Below are 13,127 nucleotides of genomic sequence, written 5' to 3' on the forward strand. Positions count from 1 at the left end.
CTCTCATTCAGAAAAGAGTACCCACTCGCCGGCAGTCGCACCCAATCGCGACTCGCTACCCCACCAAACACCCCACTTTCGTTCTGATACTGTCCTTACAGAAAAACCATACATTCCGAAACCCACCAATCTCTCGTCAAAACTTAAAGATGGTGTGGAACCAAAAGCAGGTCTATGGCAGCTATTGGTTACAGAACGATTAGAGCTATATGCGACATCGTTCGTCTCGGAATCGCAACGCCGATCTTACGTAGCAGATCAGACGGAAGGAGAAGCTCAACAACATCTGTACTCTTTGTACACCCAAGTCCCCCTCTTGACGGGACTGCAATTGGTCGATGAGCTCGCAGCAATTTATAAGAATCCTGCCGAAGTCGATCATGCACGAACTGAGTATGAACACTGGGTTATGCCTAATAATGCCCAAAAAGGTAACTTTGTATTATGGTATCGAAAGTTCCGACTGCTTGCTACACAAGCGGAAATCACCGATGACAAGACTCTCTTTCGCGATTTGGAAAGAAAAATATCCGATTTCCTCCGACGAGCTATCGGCCTCCATATCAAAGATTGTACCACTGTCAAAGACCTTGTTAGCAAGCTTACGGAGATTGACGAACTCGAAGTTACTATTCGAGAACGTAACCGTCACAGACAGATTAAAGAAACTCCAAACAAGAAAGTCACTGATAGTACTTTTACACAAAGCGCACCTAAGGGCACTTTCCGTATACATGACAACTCTACCCCATCTCCTCAGTCTCGTTCCCAAAATCCCCCTCGCACTCCAAACGGCTACACAGGAACCTTTAGACCAAACACTACTCCGTCTCCAGGAAACAACTTCAATCGTAGTACTACATCTCCCTCGCCGGGAGCTAACCGTGGTTCGACCCCACGTACAGGCAACTTTAGCGCTATGGCCGAAATCGAAGAAACTGGAGAGGATGAAGATTCCCGCGAAGATTTCCATGACGCCGAGGAGGGTTTGAACCCAGAAGTGCAAGCGGAAGCTGTCGAGTCCGCTCGCAATGCCGAAGACCAACGTTTAAATCAACACGCTTAGGTAGAAGTTCCCTCCTAAGCGCGATCCGGGACATGAGATTCCTCGATTTGACAAAATTAATGGGAGGTGACTCTATGAGCCTACCCTGCACACTTTCGAAGAATGGATATTCATTCCAAACTCAATCTCTCATAGACTCCGGAGCGAACGGTTTCGCTTTTATCGACAAGACACTCCTTACATTACTATTTCCTATGTTTAAACCTCGTTATTTACCGCTTGATCTCCCTATTGAAGTCAAAAGCTACAATGGCGCAAGAGGTAAAGCAATCACTCATTATACATTTCTTAATTTTACTATCGACGCTCGACAACAGTCCTATCTACCATTCCTCATTACCGACTTAGGGTCATACAGTGTGATCTTAGGCCGCATGTGGCTGGCAGAGACTCGAGTTAAGGTAGATTGTTTCAATCGAAGTCTCGACTGGCCTGCGGAGCGTCCTCCTACTATTTCATTATCAAAGAATATACCTTTAACCAAGAACAACCTTCAAAACCGTAGAATCAGTCGCTTGAGGCAGAAAGACGCAGACAATCGGGATATCCGATTGGACCAGATGTACCACCAGCTGGATAGCAAACAGCAGAGCATAGCAACGATTATACCAGAGATACCCATTGCGTCTCCAAAAGAGACTAGTGTGGTAGAAACAGTACCCATCGAAGCTCAGACTCCAGTCAATCTGGGAAAGAAATCTGCTCTCGATCAAATATCTATCCGAGCGGTGTACGAATCTCTTCCTCTCCGCATCTCCGACACGTTCGACATTTGTGCGCTCAAGCCGACCCAATTCCAACTCACCTGTAAGAAAAGCAGGAATCACGAGATCTTTACAGTTACCTGTGCGGAGATCGACGACGTCATCTCACTTCGCAAATGTAGTCAAGAAAAAGACCGCCGTATCTCAAACGCAGTTTCCATTTTGAAAAGTTCGGAACCAGAAACTTTAGCCGCTCTCAACCGCGTCATCGCAGACGTTGAGACAGAACCACCGATCCCCGAAGCTTACCAGCAATATCACCGAGCGTTCTCCAAGCGCGAATCGGACATCCTACCTCCCCTCCGATCATATGACCACAAGATCATATTGGAAGGAGAAGGCGAGAAAGCCCTCAAATACAGTCCTCTGTATAAGATGTCCCTCGAACAGCTGGAAGTCGTTAAAGAATATATCACCGAAAACCTTGCGAAAGGATTCATAGAACCTAGCCAAGCTCCATTCGCAGCACCGATCCTCTTTGTGAGAAAGCCGAATGGAAGCTTAAGATTTTGCATAGACTTTCGACTGCTCAATTCTTTAACACGCAAAGATAGGTATCCCCTACCCCTCATTGACGAGACGCTCGCGCGACTCGCTGGCGCGAAGGTGTATACCAAACTAGATATTCGACAAGCGTTCCATCGCATTCGCATGGATCCTGCTTCCGAAGAGTACACCACCTTTCGTACTCGATACGGTTCCTACAGATGCAAAGTTTTACCCTTTGGACTGACAAACGGCCCTGCGACTTATCAACGATATATGAACGATGTCCTATTTGACTATTTAGATGACTTCTGTACTGCCTACCTCGACGATATACTAATTTACTCTGAAAACGAAGACGAACATGAGGAACACGTTAAACGCGTTCTCGAACGACTTGAGTCCGCCGGCTTACAGGCAGATCTCAAGAAATGCGAATTCAACGTCAAACGTACCAAGTATTTAGGTTTCATCATCTCCACCGAGGGAGTACAGGTCGATCCAGAGAAGATCGAAGTGGTCGCTACTTGGACTTATCCCACTACCGTAAAAGGTGTCCAATCGTTCCTAGGTTTTTGTAACTTTTATCGCCGATTCATCAAGGATTACGGTATAATAGCAAAACCTCTCCACGAACTTACAAAAGCGAATGTCAAATTCCACTTCGATGAAATCTGTCAAATCGCGTTTGATATACTCAAAGATAGACTCATCTCCGCCCTCTCCTGCAGCATTACGACTATACACTACCCTGTATGCTGGAAACCGACGCATCCGATGGTGTAGTCGCTAGCGTACTATCTCAGAAGCACGGCGACGAATGGTTACCAGTTGCCTACTTTTCGAAAACGATGGTCGCCGCTGAGCTGAACTACGAAGTTCACGACAAAGAAATGCTCGCGATCATCAAATCCCTAGGCCACTGGAAAGCCGAACTTGCCGGATCCCCGCATCAAATCAAAGTATACACCGATCACAAAGCTCTCGAGTACTTTATGTCAACCAAACAGCTAAACGCTCGTCAAGCGCGCTGGGCAGAACTACTCGCCGATTATAACTTCATCATCATGTACCGTGCTGGAAAGAACAATCCCCTCGCAGATGCGCTTACACGCCGCACTGACGAGTTGGATCAACAGAACAGTACTAAGAAGAAGAATCGTTTACAACAGCTTATCAAAGATGATCAGGTGGATACCAAGATCATGCGCGAATCTCTGCGGCGAGACCCGGATGTAGTCGCAAACATCGACATACACGCAATCACCCCGCTTTTCGATATCGTAAATCGAATTATTGAAGCAAATAGATCCCACCCGAATCTAGAAGCTCTGCGCGTACAGGCTACCAAAACGCACAGGCATCTCACGCTCGAGAAAGGACTCTTGCTTTACGACGATCGACTTTACGTACCGGATACCGACAACCTGCGAACCTACCTGATTCGCGAAGTTCACGACTCAATCTCAACCGCACATCCTGGTGTGAAGAAGACACTCGCTCTCTTGACAAAACAGTACTATTGGAATAAAATGATTCAAACTGTAGAACAATATGTACGGAACTGTCACCAATGCAAGCGCAGCTCCGTTCCAAGAGATCGCACTCCCGGTCTTCTACACCCATTGCCCGTTCCAACCCGAGCTTGGCAACATGTCACTATGGATTACTGCAGTTTCAATAAAGATAAACACGGTTACGATAACGTATTTGTTATAATTGATCGACTTACCAAACAAGCAATTTCTATACCATGTCACAAGTCGATCGGTTCAAGAGATCAAGCCCGCTTGTACTTGTACCACGTTTACAGGTACTACGGGCCCCCAGAGTCTATAGTCTCTGATCGTGGTCCTCAATTTATATCAACTTTCTGGGAAGAATTCAACAACATCTTAGGAACGCAAGTTAAGCGCTCGACCGCTCACCACCCGCAAACTGACGGTCAGACTGAGATTTACAATCAGTATCTTCAGCAGCGCTTGCGACCTTTTATAAACTACTACCAAGATGATTGGTCCGAATTCCTACCAATGATGGACTACGCTCAACTCATACTTCCACACGAATCTTTAGGCGGCCAATCTCCGTACGAAACTTTGTATGGCCACCTACCTCGCAATCCCTGGGATTGGAAACCCGATTCAACCCCACCAACCGACGATCTGAATATAACTGACGCTAGAGAGTATGCCAAACGCAATAAACTAGCTCTCGATCGAGCAAAAGAGAGTATCTTGCGCGCGCAAGAAAAGATGTCTCGATCAGCCAATTCGCATCGCCGACCGGTAGACTTCGATGTTGGAGATTGGGTATGGCTTAGTATGAGGGACTTTCCGACGCAACGACCTTCCAAGAAACTGGATTACCCTACTCAGGGAAGATTCAAGATCATTGGACGTGCCGGAGATTCTTTTAAATTAGACCTACCCCCAACTATGAAAGTCCACCCAGTGTTTCCACCTAGCAAGCTCCGCAAAGCGGCCAACGATCCACTTCCCGGACAAATCCTCGAACCACCGCCTCCAATAAATATCACCGGTGATACCGAATGGGAAGTAGAGCGTGTCCTCGCTGTTAAGAAAGTGCGTAGACAGCTCAAGTACAGGATATCGTGGTTAAACGCCGATGACGACCTCACCTGGTACCCCGCCTCTGACTTAAAAACTGCCCCGCACCACCTCCGTGACTTCCACCTACGAAATTCCACTCTGCCAGGACCCCTGCGCACTTACCGGAGTGGATTCGCCTCTACGAGAGTGGAAAGGATGATTACGATTTCACAGACAATAATCAATGTATGAATGAAAAAGATCGAAAGAACTTCTTTAGTTTATCATTGTGACAAAGAAAATCCTAATCTGACGAAAGGCTGAAAAAGACTGGATAAAGACTGAATTGCCAAGCTAACACAACAAAGAAAGTCTTTTCCCCTGCCCGGCAGGCTTAGATCAGGCCAGAAAGAAAGCCCCTGCGGGCACCAACGGTTACAGTCGGGCGAGGTACGACAGCAAAGACTGGATGGTTTAAACCGAAATACCAGCCGAGTCCCCAGCCAACAGCAACGACAAGAACACACACGACAACCACAAGCTTAAAGACAAGACGACTCTTAGTCGCAGCACGCGTGGCAACAAGACCGAGCTTGTGCTCAGTCTCACCCAATCGCTCGCGAGCTGCCGAAAGCTCCGCTTCCACCTGAGTCATGGCGAGTTGGTGCTGTTGCTCCAATTCATCTCCCCACTCCATAGCCTCGGTCACACGACGCTCTGCGTCTTCCCGAGCAAGGGTGAGAGGAAGCATTTCTTTCGAAACGCGACTCTTCAGCTCCTCCCGCAAGTCGAGCTAGATAAAAGTTAGCGTCGCCATTAGTCTCAAGACAGCTAGTGCTCACCTCTGCCATGTTGCCGTACAGAGCCACAGCCGATCGGTACTGGAGAAACATCTCGCGAGTATCCCCCTCAGGCAAGCGTTCACACTTATGCTTGCCGGTCAAGCAAAGCAAGCAGCGAGGTTGACCAGATGATTGGCCAGGAAGTCGATAGCAGACGCCATCCCCCTTACCAGAAACGCAGCTGCGAACGCAGCCAGCACAGACCCAGTCGTCCTCCCGAACGCATTGTTCCCGTTGTGGTGCCGTCTTCTTTGGTGACCTCTTGCTCGGAGATCCCAATTCGTCAACGTCGACAAAGCCAACGCTTCTGCGACGGACCGTATCAAATTTACGACCAGGTTGACTCTGGCGCAAAGCCTCCAAGATCTCCTCCCCCGTTATAACGTCCCCATCGGCCCCGAGTTCACGAAAATGACGTACCGCTGCGGCCAACTTGTCAGCGAACTTCGTTTCGTAATCTTCAACACAATCGATAAGTGGATCGTATTCCTCCTCCGAGTTCTGTCTTGGTAGACGATGGAACGGATACATCCACTGAGCGTATCGAAGATCGACCCCATCTTCAAGCATATCATCCTCGGCATCTGTAATCGCACTTGTCAGACAAGCCGACTACATGTCGAGGATGGATAAAAGAAAACTCCACTTACATGTATTCTCGCGATCTAGTTCACTGTCACTACCCTCACCCTCACCAGAGTCCCTCCCATCTTCGTCGTTATCCGACTTCTCTACGGGAGCACGCTCGCCTCGCGCAATAGAAGGGACAGACCCTCTTTTTGCCGCAAGCTATTAGGAAAATACGTCAACACATCAAACGCAAAAGACAAAGTAAACAACTTACCACCGCACGCGCCGCTTCCAGCTGCCTCAATTGCGCTGGTGACAATTTACTCTTACTGTTACGTTTTGTTGATGGTGTCGAAGGCATGATGATGATGAAGGGTAGAAGAGAGTAAGTGATTGAAAAGGGTTTCAAGAGAAGAATAGATTCGGAAGATCTATATGCCTCGAAAGATTCGAGCTGTTGCTAGGCTACAGGACGGTTTCCTCCGCTTTCCATGCGCCTTCCCGTTGCGAAAAAGAAAAACTCGCGCACACGCCTGTTTACCACACCATTCGACCAGACAACAATCGACGCCACATTACGATCGCCGATTTGAGTACTAAATAGGTAATTGTGAAGCTTGAGGGCAAGCTTTTCTGAAGGGGGGGGTAGTGTCACGGATCGCACTCAATCGCAATGCGATCGCTCACGTGCGCGTACGCGCACGTGCACGATCACGTGTACATAGCTAGTATATAGGAGCGCTCTATGAGCGCTTTGCTCTCGATTCTGTAGTTGTAGATTCTAAGGATAAATTGTACCCTGCTCTCGCAGTTCTTCTAAGGCAAAGTGTCACATAGATTACAATAGAACTTTTACTAAACTTTATTCTACAAAACATTATACAATGTTATTATTAGATTTTAAAACAATATTATAGAAGAAGATCAGACAGAATATAGAATAATATTTGAGAAATTAGAGATTAATAAAATAAGGTTTTAGAAAAGTTGTCACCGCAGGACACGATTACTCATCCGGGTGAGCCCCGGGGCGCCAAGGGCTGGAACCTCGGTGTACATCAGAAAGTTAAACCTTAAATCCAAGAACTACCGGCTTGGTTTACGGCAAGCCTATAGTCTATGATTTCATGAAGGGAAAGGGTAACCAGGATCTATAATATCAATAATAGAATGGAGTAAGATGTAAGGGGCCGGATATAGCCTGGATTGATCAGGGCATAAGATTAGTTTTCACTAGATTATAATTGTCACGGATCGCACTCAATCGCAATACAATCGCTCACGTGTACATAGCTAGTATATAGGAGCGCTTTATGAGCGCTTTGCTCTCGATTCTGTAGTTGTAGATTCTAAGGATAAATTTTACCCTGCTCACGCAGTTCTTTTAAGGCAAAGTGTCACAATAATATATTCTTATATAACTCCTTATTTATTCATCCGGTATATCTCCAGCATATTCCCTACTACTGAACCCTGATAAAAGTATTATAGAGAGAATAACTAAAGTTATAGAATTTATAGAAAAAGATTAGAAAAAAGATTACATTATTAAATAAAACAATAATTTGAATAGATTAAAGATAATTTTAGTACTTTGATTACATAATAAATACAGAAACCAATATTATACAATTGATTTCTTTTAAAAATAATTATTATATAATAATAACGTAACGTATGAGGAACTTGGATATATAGAGAATTCGGATACTTTTTCAATTATTCTATATATAATCTTATTCTATAAACTATATAGTCCTTCAATTCCAATTCCGAATCACTTGAATTATTCTTTAATTCTTTTTTTTCAATTTTTTCTTCTAATTCTTCAATTGAGTGTTTATATAGTTATCCTTGTGGCTTTTTTTCCTTTGATTTTTCCTTTGCTTTATATATTATTTTCAATATTTTCTTAATATTAAAAACAAATTGATTTTATAATTTGATTTTTTTGCTTTTAGTTTTCTTTTTTTAAATCTCAATTATCTTTTAAATATTAAAGAACTATTTTTGAAATAGGATTATCTTAATATTTTGAGATTCTATAAATTTAATTATTCTTTTAGTATATTAATAAATTAGTAATATAAAAGAATTATTATTTACTAGAATTATATTTGTCAAGATGTAGATAAAGACTTATATTATACCATAAGAATAAAAGGGCTATAAAAGAGTAAGGCTTTATTTATAGGAAGCAGGGCATATTAATAGTTTATACCTGAAATATGAAGGCAATTATAGATTATATAATTAACATTATAATAGTACTTTCTACTTAAGATAATTAATTTACAATTGTAATATAAATTATTCTGAAATAACAAAATAATATTAAAATACTCTAATTTCCAATATTAAATTAAAATAATTTTTTTTAGAATTAGTAATTAATTAATAAAGCTTTTTTGGGTTTGCCTCGATTTTGTTTTAGAGAATACACTTAATGTAAATATTAATAAAAGCTTAATAGGGTTAGGGACAATAGATCTTTTGAAATCTATTTAAACAAATAAATCTAATTTGCCTAGATTTACTAGATAGAAAGCAATAATCATATTTTCCTAGTTGTAAAGGTTTTTGGTGGGTTGTTAAGATGCTGGGTAATATTTTTATTTGACTTAATAATGAAATCTATTCTTATTATAACAATTAAGGATTTCTTTGAATTCCTATTATTCAGTTTTTTTATATATTTTGTTATCCCTTTCAAAAACTCAGCCTTGATTTCTATGTAATTCAATAGTATTAATAATATCTTAATCTAATAATTCTAATGATCAGTGAAGTGGTTGGAGTAATAAGTTATAAAATATTAGGAAAATCTTGAAATTAATTGGGAATTGAAGTAGGTAGGTATATTTATAAACCTTAAGAATCTTATAGGGGTTATTTTATTTGTTATTATTCTTTTTTATTAAATAATTAATTTTTATATTTTTTATACTCACTTATATTTTTTTTTTTTTTTATATAAAAAAATATTGGTATAGATTTTGTTAGTATAATCTTTATATCTCTGAATTAATTAAATTATATATTAAAAGGAATAGAAGTTACCAATACTAATCACATGCTGTAATTAGTAATACGGTTACCTAAACAGACTAGATTAAACAAACTATAGACAGGCATATTAATCCCCTTCGAGGGGAGTAAGAAGAAACCAAAATATCTATACATATAGTAATATAATCAATATAAAGGTCTTTTCCACTCAATCTTTTAATAGGTTATAAACTTGATTAGTATGGTCTTTGAATATAATTAATGTAATATCATGGAGGATAGCTATGTCATTTGGTCACCTTGATTAGGAAGTAGATATATATAATAATAATAAACTAGATTGACTTGAGGTATGATTATAAGAATTATATTTATTTTATATATCTAAATTGAGTAATAAAATTGCTTAATTAGATTAATAAAACTTATTAATATTAATAATAAAAAAGTATTTTGTAATTATATAAATAGGTATTTTAAAGAAGTATTATATTCAATTATATAGTGTTATATAAAACAGTGATTTCTATAATATACTTTTTAGATTAGTTAATATTTTAATAATTATACCAAGTAATCTATAAAATAAATAAAGGAAAATTAATAGATAATAAGTGTTGCAAATATTAGTAAATATATTTTCTAGATAGTTACTGTAAATTTAATCTGTTGGATAGGTATATTTGTAAATAAAGGAGATTAAGGTGTATAAGATATATAAGTTTTGTAATAAAATAAACGAAAATCTGATATATAAATGTGGGTAACTATTAAAATAAGTGTAAATCCTTGAATAAATAATTTAATAAATCGATTTTTTATATATAAATTAATTCTATATTGTTATTTACTTAAATCAAACAAATATTTCTAAAACTTGATTCGAAAAATGATTTTAAATAGTATTTCTGTAGTGTCAATAAAAATTAATAGAATTTAAAGATTGTAAAAACTTTTAAATATAATAATTAATTAATATTATAACGAACCTAAAGCTCTCTTCTTTATTATTAGACCACAACCCCAAAAAGGGATAATTTAAGAGTGAAAGCTCTTAAAGAAGAGAATCTATATACTAGAATAATGTGATTTGTTATATTATCTCTTTGTTAAGGATCGATTGCTTTCGATCGATTAGTACTAGTTACCTATAAGAACGAATCAGATTACTAACAAGTATAATCTAACCCTAGCTCCTCGATATTCATTTTTAGAAAACTAGATTCTTTAAAGCCATTTCTTAATCAATCTGAATAGATTTCAGATCCATATATTGGAAATATATTTATTCTGGTATAACCTTCAAGAGTTTCAAACCTAGTTTATACTTTAAATTCTATTAGGAATATGCTTACTCTAATACAACTCTATAAAGATTTCAGATTTATATATTAAGAATATATTTATTGTAATACAATTTATCCCAAAGGTTTCAGATCCACTTTTTTTCTAGAATAAGAATATGTTTATACTAATACAACCTTTATAATTAGCTAAAGAATGATCTGTGACTTTTAAATAATGTGATAAACCTAAAGCTCTTTTTTTTATTATTAGGCTATAACCTTAAAAAGGGATAATTTAAGAGTGAAAGCTCTTAAAGAAGAGAGTCTATATACTAGAATAATATGACTCGTTACAAATATGAGTATAAAATAAAAATATTTCCTGTTTTTTAAATTTAGTTTTTGAATTATTTTTATTTAGTTTTTGTTATACCTTTTTTAATTCGAAACTTATTTTTTAAAAAAATTATATTTTTATTATTTTATGAATTTCTTATTATTAAATAATTCTTTCAGATTTTGATTAGTATATATAAATGATTATATATAGTTTTTTTGTACTTTTTTTTTTTTGAAATTTTTTATTATTTTATTTGAAAATAATAAATTATCTAGTTTATCGAATAAGCCATATAATAACATTAGATTGTATTCTCCTATTATTATTTGTTTAAATCAATCTAAAAAAAGATTATCTATATAAAAACCATTTAGTTTTGGTGTATTTAAATATATTAGGGATTTTTTGAGGAAGGTATATAATAGTAAATAGAAAACATTTTATTTATTTAATAATAAAATCAATTATACTATTATTATATTTGTAGATTATAAGAATTCATTTATTTTTTTTGTTTATATCTCTAATTTTAATAAATTTTTTTTATATAATAAAAATTCTAAAACTTTATTTTTTTTCTTTTATTTTAAGTTTTCGATATTTAAATCTAGATCTATCTCCAAAAAGATATTAAATTATAAAAATCAATTAAAGATTATTATATAGAATATAAGGAATAAAAGTAATAAGAATTATATATCTTATATAGAATATATTCAATCCCTTTTGTTTAATTATTATAAAGATTATAAAAAATATTTTAAAAGAAAACAAAATTCTTTTTTTAAATATTGAAAATGTTAAATATATTAATATTTATTTCTTCCAGTGTTTTTATAACCTTTAATTATTCGCTTAATAAAGCTTTAGAACTCTGATTATATAATATTATTTGAAAAAATAAGTATTTATAAAAGTCTTGATTATTTGTTATATTAAACTAATATAGGTTTTTAGAAAACAATTTCGAATAAAAAGTCTATTTATGTTACAATATTGATTATATTAATAATAGAAAAAGAGGATAGTGAATTTATTAATCTTAATTTACTCTTATTATTAATATAAATTGTTTCCTTTTTTATTATTAAACTATCTCAATTATTTATATATTCTTTTTTAATTAAAAAATTATTATTTCCTTTTTTAATTAAAAAACAAAAATCTATTCTTTTTTTTTAATTTCTAACTATAAAATATATAAAGATTAATACAAAAACTTCTTTTATTATAAAGATAAAATCTCAATTTATTAGGGATACTAAAAAATTAATAGTTTTTATAAATAAAGATAAAAAGATTATATTTGAAATCAAGAATAATAATAATTTAGATAATAAGTATTATATTATTAATAATAAGAACATAATTGATTTTGATAATAAGCTTATTTAAAAAAAAAAGATAATTTGATTTATTACAATTTGAAATTGAATTTACTATAAAAAAGCGAGTTTTTGAAGATAAATATATTATATAAATCTTAATAATATTATTTGATTATTATAGTTATTATTTAATATAATATTATTATAATCTTATTAAAAATAATTAAAATTATATTTAATGTGATTTATTTGATTTTCTTGATTCTTATATTTATATTTTGAAGATTTAGTAGGGATATAAAATAATTAAACTTTTATTATAATAAATTCTTAATTAATTTATCTACTATTATCTCTATAATAAATAAATAAATGAAATAGAAACTATCTTTTATATATTCTTAATATAACTATATATTCTATATATTAATATATTTCAGCTTAATAATAATTCTTTTGTTTTTACTAATAATTAATCTAATAATTTATTGATTATTACAAAAGATTATAATTAACTATTTAATTACAAAATTGATTTTCTTAAAAAAACAAAATATTATTAATATCTTTTTTGATATATGCTCAACTCTTAGTAATTCAGTTTCTATTATTAATATAGTTATTATATTCTATCTAAAAGCTTTCCATATTATTAGTTTTTCAAATAAAAATATTAAAAATTCTTGAAATAATCTTTTTGATTTTTTATTATTAATAAATAAAATATTTAAAAATAACAATAATTATAAGATTTATTCTTTATAATATCCAATTATATAATATCTTATATTCTAGAGATATTAAATATAATAATTAACTATTTTTATATAATTTGAAAATAGATTAATTAAAAAGTAATTAAATTAAAATACTACAAAAACTAT

This window comes from Botrytis fragariae (assembly GCF_013461495.1).
Source record: "Botrytis fragariae strain BVB16 chromosome Unknown tig00000001, whole genome shotgun sequence".
NCBI classification, from domain to species: domain Eukaryota; kingdom Fungi; phylum Ascomycota; class Leotiomycetes; order Helotiales; family Sclerotiniaceae; genus Botrytis; species Botrytis fragariae.